This window comes from Protopterus annectens, chromosome 5.part0, assembly GCF_019279795.1.
Source record: "Protopterus annectens isolate FY-2018-M chromosome 5.part0, PAN1.0, whole genome shotgun sequence".
NCBI lineage: Eukaryota > Metazoa > Chordata > Ceratodontiformes > Protopteridae > Protopterus > Protopterus annectens.
The window spans coordinates 213250051-213261312 of NC_056735.1; positions in this window are offsets into that span (position 1 = coordinate 213250051).

The following is an 11262-nucleotide window of genomic DNA, read 5'->3' on the forward strand; positions in this document are numbered from 1 at the left end:
ACCTACATTATAAGTGTTTTATATACCACTCATCAGACACCAGTGTTTTCAATGGAAATACTTTTTTTTCCTCAGATGTAGATGACTGCAGTAGACTTTTAGAAGAGGTGGCATATCCAAGAACAATGAGAGTATCCTGGAATTCATTGTAAAAATAAGGCATTTGTTATAAAAATGGAAGCAAAAAGCATTTTTTTTAGGGAAAAGAACAGGTATGATAGATGACAAAGCCCTTGTCTGTCATCCAAATCTACATTTTTGTATCTCACGACCCCTGCTGTTGTACCACCTCAGTCACATATCATGATAGGAACAGTCTTCGTGTAGCACAAAATAACTAACAATAACTAGCTCCCTGGCATCTGCATCCCAGGGAATAAAGCATAGTGAAAGAAAAACGTGCGCACGTTGAACATTTTTTAATATGCCATTATACCTTATTGCTGGTCCATTTTGTTCCTGTTTTGTTAACATTACCTCAAGATTACCATAGTCAGTCTCTGTTTCCATTGCTTTTCATTGCAGTCAACATATCTTTACTTTAAGTTTTGAAATGTCTTTGTAGTGAGAATTCCAGGTGTAGTAATGAACTAACAATCTATTTTTAATGCTTAAATGCAGATAGTTTCCAGAAAGTGAGTTTATATTTTTCAGAGCAACTAATTTAATCAGGTATTGCTCCTGGGTTACCCTTTATGAAGTGTATACTGTGCCCATAAGAAAATCGTCCAATAGCATGTTTGAAACACAATATGTATTTTTCGCTGAATTCAAAATAATTAATAATACAATAAATGCTTGGAAAAATATATAAGTGGTTATACTATATAAAATCACGACCTCCTGTAACAATGTTTCAAAGTATTTTCCTGTTGAAAAAACAAAGAAAAAGAAATACGGTCAAGACTGAAGTGTGTGTGTCGGTAGGGGCGAGGGTTACGCTGTTACACCTCCCATGCAGTGGGCTTCATTCATAAATCCTTAGCTCCCTTGCTTAATATCACCTACTTTGTGGTCACATAGCCTTGGGGTAAGTTTTGAATTTTCATTTAAATACAGCCTTGCTGTACTGGGTATTGCTTAGACATCCAGTTACTTTTATATATTACTGGATTCATAAAGAAGCAAGGCACAGTGCAAAAGCAGCTAAATCCATCAGTATGTGTTGTCAAGAAACAGCAATGAATAGCCTATAGTCACACTAGAAAGATTAGGTGTAACTTCTCAAGTATGCCAAACGTAAAACATAACACAGAATGTGTAAGTTATAGCAGTAGAGACAAGTAGTGTGCTCAGTATATTTCATAAGCACAAAACAGTGTATAGCAGTATGAAACGTAGGGTGTAGAAGTTAGCCTCATTTAATTAGTAATTATCAACTAAAACCAATGAAAAAAGGGAGGGGGGACTGATGCATGACAAATAAGCAATACAGCAATTGGCAAAAACCATATAAAGGAATTCAACTAGATATGGATTTCAGAACTAAAAAGCAAGAAAGGAAAATGGCATAAAAGAAAAAAATACAATGTCAGACTTTTAGCACAGAGATTTAAGGCTATAACTGACATATCTGGGCTGGGATTTAGAAAGGGCTGCCATAAGCAGTAAGCCCAAACATGAGCGGCCAACCACTTGGTTATACCTTTTCTAATTCAGAGAAAGACCCACTGCAATAATTTTGCATAGATGGTAGAATTACCATGGTGTGCCATCTACACAGCCATGATAAATGCTAATGAGAAGTTTCAGGTCAGCAGCCATTGCTAACTAGCTATGTGCTGTTTCTGGAAATGCATGCAGGAAGCAATTTACTCAACTAAGCAATTAACAGGATCACTCAGCTGCATACATTAACATTGTTGGTCGTAATAATTAACATGAACAAAATGCTATATTCGTCCATTATTTTCAATGAGAGACACCATGTTCTATGTATGGTTAGGGAAGTTTAGCAAAGATGTAGTGATGAGGATGTGTGGGTGTATATATGTGTGGGGCAGAGTGTGTGTGTGTGTGTGTGTGTGTGTGTGTGTGTGTGTGTGTGTGTGTGTGTGTGTGTCTGTGTGTTTGTCAGCAGGGAAAAACTGACCTGCATGAGTGTGAGTGTATGGTTGTGTATGGGTGAAGGGGTGAGTGTGCCCGAGAGTGTGTTAAAGTGTGGGATCTGTCATGCTGACTGACTGTCTGCATCCATATGGGCATAGCTGAGTGTGTGTGTGTGTGTGTGTGTGTCTGTGTATATGTATTTGTGTGTATGTGTGTGTGTGTGTGTGTGTGTGTGTGTGTGTGTGTGTGTGTGTGTGTGAATGTCAGCCGACATGTGATGGGGTGACAGAAGGGGGAGTTCTGTGCCAGTATAATAAATCATCTGCAAAGTATAATCTTAGCTCTCTTCTGCAAATAAGCAAGCTCTCAAATTGCAAAAGTTGTAGAAACACAGTAATGTTAACCAGCTAGTTACAGAAAACTGTAAATATTTATAAATGCAAATATTGTACTGTCAGCTCATTTGTATTTTGTAAATATTACCCCACTGTCTCTTCTGTCGTGATACTTTTCTCCAAATTGTGTACTACTCTGCATGTATTAAATGCCCTGTTATTGCAGCTTTTCTCCACGGGCCTCTGCTGAAATTGGGTCCTATGCCCAGTCATACTTTCCCAGTACATAAATGTTAAATAAAAATAAATAAATGAAATGAATGGGCTGCAATGATAATTACCTCAGAAAAGTGCTGTTTAACACTGGTGGTTACTATGCATGCAAATTAACTTGTAGTGGGATATTCCTAATTGTGCCTAAACATGTTTTCTGAATCACATTTTATATGACCATGTAAACTATACCTTGTGACGGCAGCAATTTACATGAGCAAAAGGGATTAGTTCTGAATTCAAGAGATAATCTCTGCAGCAATTCTGGTTTTGATTTCTACATCCTCCATCCGGCTACTCTATGAGTCTAAGCAATTCAGCAACAGAGGGGGGTATGGGAGCTTGTTTTTTTTTCACATATTTTAGGTGCAATTTTTTTTACAATGTCTAAGTGCTCAAACTTTTGAAGGTTCAAGCACTTTACATAGACTTAGGTGTTTGTATACACACACACACACACACACACACATATATATATATATATATATATGTATATATATATATATATATATATATATATATATATATATATATATATGTATATATATATATATATATATATATATATATATATATATATATATATATATATATACCAGCTGAAGTCCAGCATTCTAATAGTGAATGACAAATACATTCACAATACTTCTAAGTCAACAAATCATCCAAAATAAGCAAATAAGAAGGACAGCATTAAGTAAATCAGGTACCGTTTACTTCTTCATTACAAACAATTCAGGAAGTGACGATCGGACCAAGCAGACCGGTTTTGCCCCCTGGCTTCATCGGTGCAATGGAAAAAACTGCATCCCTTCACCCTTAAATGCTAATAACTTAAAGCAACAGCTATACAACTGTTCTTCTTAACAATAATACATAATAATAATAATCATAGCCTATTTAAGGCCACATTATTGTGACTGGAGAAATACAAATTAATCTATTCATACAATACAATATCACATACAGCCTAAGCACATTAATAGCACCATCTATCAACTTTTAATATTAACTAATTATACTAACTAAATAAATTAATGACTGAAAAGATTTTTTTAATGTGAAAAAACAAACTCCAACCTTGAATAAACCCCTTTACCAATATTTATTAAGTCCTGACTTGTACATTGCTCCCAAATTAATTTTCTATGACCTTTCCTTACGATGTAGTATTTGATGTTTATATAAATCTGACATATTTCTACCTGTAACCAGATCTATTCCAACAAAAATAAAATGTTCAGAAGCATGTCCATGTTCAACTTTGTGTTTATAAAGTGCACTTCTAGGGCGCTTACAATTGATATCACTAAGATGTACTGCCATTCTATTTGTAAAACTCCTAGAAGTCTGTCCCACATAGAATACTCTGCACTGACAGATAGCCATATAGATAACCCATTCTGTACAGCATCTGATCAGATGTCTGATATTAAAAACCTTGGGGGGATTTACCAATGTAAAGAACTTAGTCTTGGAGACCACCTTATAATAAACACAATTACCACAATTAGTACAACCTATAACAGCATTCACCCCCCCGGGGTCATCCTTATCAGAACTCATTTTTTTAAACAAAGAAAGAGATTCACCTATATTTTTGCCATATCAATAACTAAACAAACAAAGTTCATCGAGACATTGGTCAAAGAACTCATCCGATTTCAGCATATGCCAGTGTTTATTTATGACCTCCCTATTCTTAAATGTATTGCTACCATAAGTGGTGACAAACCATAGTTTGAGTATACTATGCTCTAGAGGTTCACATCCATTAATATACTTAACAAGTAACACATTTTCCCTTTTCATATTCAAAGCCATATTTTTGCCACCCTAACTTGGGGTTCATCATACCTTCACTTTAAAAATTTCCCACTCATTTTGTCAGCTTCAACTTTAAAATCATCATCATCACTACAAATATGACTCAGTCGCTGAAGCTGTGCCTTTGATAAATTCATTATCGTATGTTTGGGATGGCAGCTATTAGCCTCAAGTAATGCATTTTTTTGTAAATGTTTTTCTATAAAGATTGGTTATCATTGTCCCATCAAGGTCTTTCGTAACATTAATATCCAAGAAATCAATATTAGATGCCTCTATCTTATCCACAAATTTCAAGTCAAACTCATTTTTGAATTTAAATATACTACAAATTGTTGCCAGGTTTCTAATGTCCCAGAACAAATGCCCCAAAAGTCATCCAAAAAATGTTTCCACATAATCAATTAATTTTTATACAAGTTCATCTCATTATAGATCAAACCAGATTGCAAATACCCCATAAAGAGTTTGGCATAAAAAGGGGTAAACGTTGTACCCATTGTAGTACCCTTAGTCAGTAAGTAACATTGAGTACCAAAATAAAATACATTATGTCCTAAAACAATCTGTATTTAATAAGAAATTCAGAATGTTTTAATGAGTACAAACCAGACTCAGAAAGCTAGTACCTCACAGGTCTAATACCACCAAAATGGTGAATGCTTGTATATAGAGACTGTACATCTAGGGTACAAAGATAGGAATTATTGGATACCTGTACATCATTCATTAATTGCAAAAATTCAGTAAAGTCTTTCTGTCTTGTCCTTATCGAATTTAATAAAGGTTTAAGTTGATTTTCTAAATACATAGATAGGGGTTCAGTCAATGAACCCCCCTCCCATTACTATAGGTCTCCCAGGTGCAGAAACAGTTTTATGAATTTTGAGAAATATTTAAAATTGCTGTGGCCTCGGATCATCAATCACAAGCTGTCTATATAAAACATCTGATATTAGGGCATCATTTTTAGACTGCAAAAGAAATCTATCAATTTTACTTTTGAAATCAAAAGTTGGATCCAAAGGTAGTTTAAGTAATATCTACCATCATCCAATTGTCTCATAGCCTCTTTAGTATAATCAGATGTACCCATAAAACTGTTGTTCCGCCCTTATCTGCTTTAACTGTTATCAATTCTTTGTTATTAATCAACTTCACCAATGCCTGTTTCTCAACCTTGGTCAGGTTATTACCATAATTTCTAAATAAAACACTTTGCTTAGCATTTAGATCACTGTAATACTTGTTCTTCAAACATTTTGACCTTAGGGTGATAAAGTGGTTGGAAAGTAGATTTCTTTGCTTGAAATTCAGTATCCAGTTATCTATATTCATCATTCTTTGAGCTATACTAATATCTCAAATTCAGATTTCTGCAAAAATATTTAACATCCATACAAACATTATAATGAGATGTAAAATAAGATGGTACCTTTATTAAGTACACTCTTTTCCACAGCAGTTAAATCAAAATTAGTTAAATTCACAATTAAATTGTCTTCACTATCATCAGTCTCATTTCCATCAATCACATTCTGACCAGGTCCTTGAAAACTTTTTCCATGTTGTCTTCCAAGTGGCGTCCGATGTTTCCTTCCTCCTCTCCTAAAGGGCCCCCTTTATTTTTAGATGTCTTATATGCTGGCAGGCAACATCAAATCTATCCCCAGGGTCAGGCTCAGTGTCTGTACTAGGTGGGTTGGATGAAAATTCAGAGGCACTAAATAGTAGGTAGTCCACAGCTGAAAATGGAATCTCAAAAAAGGAATATTGAATATCATGTTATATAATGAATATTATGTTTCAATAAAGGATATTCCATTTTCAACTGTGGACTACCTGCTTTTTTATTATTTTGTAGTACGTATTTTAAAGGAAACCCCCACCCTCCACCCTCTCATAAAGTTGAACATACAGTTTCTTTTCTCTCTATAATATGGTTCCAGCATTGTGTAGGTACGAGAAACCTGCTTGTACTTTTTAAAACTTTTATTTCCTTGCACTGGAGTCAAAGGAAGGGAAAGCCCACCTACTTTTTTTAACTCAACTTATCACATACTTTGCAGAGAAATTTGTCTCCACCTGCATGACATATCATACACACAGTTAAATCTTTACTTTACCCTGTCAGGTACTGCTGTCAGTCTTAGGTGGACAATTAATCCTGCATATGTCAGGAACACAGCAGCTGATATAAAAGAAAGAAAGCTGTGGAACTGTTTTCCACTGTTTTTATTGCAGAGGTGAGGAAAACTTAACACTCCCCTTTCATAGTAAAACAAAGCAATTGTCAACTCTTCTGACAAATTTACATAAGCAGCAACACAGTATTGAAATGCCAAGCTTTAAATGTTGGCTATTTATAACAGTTTATATGTTAAGATAACTTAAATGTACTATCAAAGATTGCTGTGATGTTTAGAGAAAAGTCAAAATATTTTTTTCTTGTAAAACATCAAAGCATTTACCATTTTCAAGCCCCCCTCCCTCACACACACACACACACACACACACACACACACACACACACACACACACACACACACGCCAGAACTGCAGAAAGAGAGTCAGGTGGCAAACCTATCAACTAGGTGCACTGATACTGTTCATAAAAAAGGTCTTTTATACTTTTTGTGACATCCTTCCAGAGGGGAATGCATATCTGGTAGATGCAGATCCAGTGTAAGAGATTCCCACTGACATTGATTCAGTCCTTACATTGTTAGAGTGAAACCATAATATACAGCTGAATTTACTTTAACATACAGTTACTATGTGCCCTTACATTAAAAACACTAAGAAAATGAAATCAGAAGTACTAAACTGTTTAAATTTACACACGCACACACACTCATATGCATTTGTACACATGTACTTTACACACATACACATATACAGAAACACATACTATATATATATATATATATATATATATATATATATATATATATATATATATATATATATATATAAGTATGTGTGTGTGTGCGTACAATGAATTATTTAATTATTTATAATAAACAGCATAGTATAGTTAAGCATTTTTAATGTATACATTGTAGTAAATGTTACTCAATGATTTACTTGGTCACCATCACACATTGGCTATGTGTTGCACATGCAATCTTGGTCAATGTTTTTTTCTTTGCATTTAATAATTGTTATTATCTTTGCCAATGTATTTATTTTTTATCATTTGTTTACCAGGAAAGTCCAGTTTGGAATGAAGCTAATTTTCAGTAGAGGCCCAGGGGGAAACATTCCAGATACATCTTTGAATTGTGGGAGGAAACCAGACTACCCAGAGGAAACCTACACAAATGGAGGGAGGACATGCAGTCTCTGTAAAGAAGGTACCCCAGCCAAGAATCAAACCAGAGAACCTCTTGCTGTGAGGTGACAACGCTACCGCTGCACCACTGTGCCATCACCATGTCATGTAATCCAAGTTGTGGCTGAAAAGGGTCCTGGGACCAGTTCACTTTCCTGGTTACCAAAGTATAAATAAATATGAAATAGAAAAAAGGAGGATGAACATGACAGAAATAATTGAGGAACTAGTAAAACACATTTTAAGTCTGCATCATTCATGAGAGAGAAAAATCTTCCCACTAAATGCATTGGGAAGTAGCAGACAGACTAAGTTTAGAGCCCTACTACTTGTCACTTTTGAATGTACAGCAAGGATCATTTACTGCAGTGAGAGTTTTCACACCTCAGCATGAGAGTGTAGGGGGGAGGGTTTGTCAAATCTATTAGGACTACAAAAGACTCCTCTTACAAAAACCTATTTTTATCTACTTTCTTTTGCTGCAAGTAGCCAACAGCTGTTTATAGCATAGAACAAGCTCTGACAGACACATAAATAAGTCTCGGTCATGTAAACATAGAAGCAGCTCTGTTAAGAAGGTGTGTTTAGATAACAGTGCTTCACAGTCCTGCCATTCATTCTTAATGGCATGATAAAACAGCACCACTTCTTTATGTCTAGCATGAGTCATATAAAGAGGACTTGAAATGCTTTCTGGGAAGAAGGAATGAAAGCAAGAAAACGAGATCACATTAACAAGGAAGGTCCCATCATCCGCCATTTTGAGAGAGACATTAAAATTGTAAAAGAAGCACTTGGAGTGATTTTTAGGCATTAAAATAGCTCAAAAACAAAGATTCCATGAATAAAATATGTTTTCTTTTTTGAGTTCTAAGATGGAGTTTTCCTTTAAAGTTCCAGTTTTATTAGTGAACTAGGTAAATAACATATTTGAAGGAGTGAACTTCACACCCTCCATACTGCAAAGTTTCTGCTTCATTTATATGGCTAATTAGCATACAGCTGTTCCCTGGAATGTGTCATTAGCATTCAATACAGCCACGAAGACAGCCCACCATGGCAATACATGTCTTCATGCTAAAGCACCATGGTCGGTCTCTCTCTGAATATGGAGAAGTTACTGCAAGGTGTATACTTTATGTACATCTCATGGTAACCTTTCTGAATTTCACATTATGTCTTTATCCACTGGGTCAGTGCAAAACATTTGCCTTGAAATTTAGGAGTCATTTGTTGCAATGGAAAGATTTCAGTAAGCAGATGTGTTTTTCCCATGCTGGCAAAGATGCTCAGTAATCCCAGCTTATGCTGTTGCATATCTAACCAGAAGGACATTCTCAAATTGTTTTCTCCAATGTAAACAAAGGCCATGTTACAATCAACCTTGATTCTTTTTAACCCAGATGATACGTCCTTAGTTTTGATATTGTAGACTCCATACAAAGTCTAGTTAAGTCTATGTCTCCTTTACTCACAACACAGGTAGTAATTCCTAAGATGTACAGTAATTGGGCTTGCTAGGTCATGGTATCCGGGTTGTGGGTTTTCATGTCTGACTTGGTACATTTTTTTAACCCCAGGTGTTTGATTTTCATGAGCATTCTTCGCTGCCATTGTAAGGTGATTGATTCACTGTGATCAGTGGGAAAATTGTATGGTATAAGTTTAAAGGACACATATAAGAAGAAAGAAAAGGATACCAACACTTTAAACCACTATAAAGACAGATATTTTTATCAGTTTTGCAAGGGTCTGCAGTACCTTTTGAAAATATAAAAATATATTATTTTTATCATTATTAGAATGCTAAAGTTGGTATTTGAAGTACAGCTGGAATAACAGGCAGGTTTGGCCATGGATTATGAAATTAAGCAGAAAATAGACTATTACAATTCTTCCAAGATAATTCATTTGTTATTACAGTCTAATTGTTTCAGCAGCCTATGAAATAGCTTTACACATGATATCCCCAGATGGTCAGTACAGAAATCAGACTGATTATAGAATTTGCTGTTAGAGATAGAAGGATTTGAGTTCCTATCAGAAGACCGAAGATGCATTCTGTCGAATGCGTCTTGGTTGAACTTTAAATGTCGAAAATGCAAAATGCCGAAGGGGCATATAAGTGAATTCTTTCCCTGGGAAAGAAATCACTTGGCCGCTTCTGTCACTTTGCCATTTTCGGCACTGTAGTGGGATCTCAGAGTTGGAATATTTAAGTAGGGGGGGGTGTTTAGTGTGGTTTTTTTTTTTTTTTTGGGAACAGCGATTTTATTTCCCTGGGGAAAAAAAAAATGTTGTTCTGGTAGTTCACTCTTTTTAGTTTTTGATGTTTTTGGCTTGATATAACAGCGTTCGATTTTTTGATAATTTGCTGTTATAATATAGACTCAAGAATTCTATGCAGTTAGCAAAAACAAGGCCTGGAGCTGAATGTAGCTCAGATCATCAGCTTTTTATCACCACATTTAGAATTAAATTAAAGAAAACATGAATAAAGTTTCCACACCACTGGGCTATAAACCATCAATATTTCCAATGAATATGTAGAGTTGCAAAGAACAGCAATAAAAGATAATGATGCATATTAAATGATTAGTGTGAATAAATAGAACCAGACAATCACATAGGAAAAACAAGATATCTATTCAAGAAGACTGGTAATATTAAGGGAAACTTTCAGGTAAGAATGGGCATAATAAAAGACAAACGTTGGAGAGACCTAACAAAAGCAGAAGATGCTAAGAGAATATGGCAAGAATATACAGAATAACAATACAAGAAAGATTGTGTTTACTTTATGCGCTCAAAACACGAAAAACCTGAATCCAAATAGCGCGACACATAAAGAGCGAACCGCAAATACGTCAAACGTACTAAAGCACGAAATTTAAAACCTCGAACCATCAAAGTCGGCCAACCCACCACCCCCAACACACTACCTACCCAAACACAATAAAAAAAACACATACATACACTAACCAAAACCCTACTTCTAACCCTAACTTAATGCACCAAAACCCTACTGCTAACCCTACACTAAACTCCACATACACAACTATCTATGCACTATCCTTAATCCCTCCCTAACCCTAAGGTCTGTAACTACTGCACACTTCCCATACGGAGCTGTACTCAAACAAACTAAATATTCCACACACGTACATTCAATAAAACATTGCACTAAACCTTACATACATTACCTACACAAAACCTTACATCCGCTACCTATCTATGCACTTACCTTAACCTCTCCCTAACCCTAAGGTCCGTAACTATCGCACACTTATCTTACGGAGCTATACTGCAGGTGGGCCAACTATGCGAATTTGATATTTCCACTTTCACAGTTTCGTTTATTCGACATATTCACGGATCGCTATTTAATATCACACTATTTGGATTTGGGTTTTTCAGCTTTCGCGCGCGTAAAGTAGACCAGAA